This window comes from Coffea eugenioides, unplaced genomic scaffold (genome assembly GCF_003713205.1).
Source record: "Coffea eugenioides isolate CCC68of unplaced genomic scaffold, Ceug_1.0 ScVebR1_2530;HRSCAF=3576, whole genome shotgun sequence".
NCBI classification, from domain to species: domain Eukaryota; kingdom Viridiplantae; phylum Streptophyta; class Magnoliopsida; order Gentianales; family Rubiaceae; genus Coffea; species Coffea eugenioides.
The window spans coordinates 24,844-26,754 of NW_020863026.1; positions in this window are offsets into that span (position 1 = coordinate 24,844).

Here is a 1,911-nt window from a genome sequence, read left to right on the forward strand (position 1 = left end):
AGTGAAGGACTAGTCCAATGCTAGATCCAATAGGACCATCCCTCGCTAGTACATTCGCATGCCTTCATCTCAAGCATATCTTTATTTTCTAGGGCCTTTTTCACCATGTCGCATGACACTTTCCTTATATATGTATACCCCGTCCCCTATATTTCCCCTTATACGTATATTACTTGTCCCTTGGTATGAAGCATGACATTAGACTTGCATTTCATCTAAGCATTAGAATTAGGTTAGATCATTTGCTTGATTAGATAGGGAATAGCCCCTTGGATATGGGATATGGACGAGTTTGACTTTTCTAGCCTTAGCACGCTCGTATTCCCTCTATTAAAGGAAAAATTGAGTCACGAACATTAGTTCCCCGTACCCGACATGATGCATCCCTTTAAGACATGTATATTTCTATAATTATTTTTATTCTTTTCTTCTTCTTAGAGTCTCATATTTTTACATAATTCGTGACCTCTCCAAAGAGTCATTATTGGGCATCACAATTAATGTGATTGGTACCATTCGAGGTTTGAAGAGAAATTTTGCCTCCGATGTCCCCCTAGGTCTAAGGTTTGCATTCATATAGCATATTCAAATGTGATAAATTCTTTGGTTAAAACAAGAAAATCTTTGACTAAATCACGCAACTAACCTTGGCTAGGTCGAAGGGGTGCCTTGGATTTTTATCCTTGCCTTCCCCTTCGTCAAATGTGACTCCCGAACCTTTTTCGTTGGTTTACGTAGACTAGGAGTCGTTTAAAAGGGGTTTCTTTTTACCTTTTCCTCTAAAAATTCATTTTTAGGTGACTTGGTACACCTTAACTCTATACCAAGTGGCGACTCCGATTTTTATTTCAAAAACCCTTTTTAAAATATATATTTTAGGTCAAATCGTCGCATTTTCAAGTCCCATTTAGACCCATATTTTTCTTCATTTTCTTTGTAAATCAAAATTTATTTTTTCAAATCAAAAATTCACTTTTCAAACTATTTATTTATTTTTCTTATAAAAAATGGGGCGCGACAAAAATTATCGGGAAAATTTTCCTAATAAAGAAAATGCAGAAAACATACCATTAAAGAAAATAAACCCTAGAAAATGAGAAAATTACGGGTTCTCACATTCATAGCCAGGTTTACTACAATCCACCATCAACCTATAGAGTCCAATGAAAAAAAAAATTATTAAACAGAAATTTACATTGATAGTTATATAAATTAAACCTGCATTAGCCTAATATATCAACTAGGACATTGATCCTTATATTGTTGCATGAAAAGAAATGAAAATGAGGGACTTTAAAAAAATGCTAAGGATCACTTTTATTAACCACAAGTACAAAATGTGAACTGAATTTCAAACTACAAGTTGTAGCATGTACTTAAGATGAAGAAATCGTTATGACCCCAATTAACATGAAATCAATTGCAAAGTAACGCCAAGATTGTTTCCTTTAACACAAAAATCGTAAATGCATTCACCCATTGCAGTTCATTCAAAATTGAGAAGTAGCTAAGCAAGCGTAACATTCGAACTTAGAAAGCATGAAATGAACTTGAAAAAAGGAATTACATTTTACTGCCAACAAGGCTTCTAAGGTGCAAATAGCCAATGAGATCCTTTTTCTAATCTTTATTATTTTTGTCCAGTATGTTCACTTAAAAGAAAACTATATTCTATTTTCTAGATCTTTAGTTAAGAAATAAACAATAAAATTAAATCATCAAATAGCAAAAAAATCAAATGCATTAAAACTTGCACAAACATTCAGGAGGAGGAGAAGTTATCACCTAAGAGAATCACATGCAGTGCAATAAAAGCATTAGAATTAGCCCAAAGGAAGGGAAAAAATATGCTTCACGAATGGTCCTACAACACTGAAACATAAAACAATAGATAATGATGAAGCACCACAA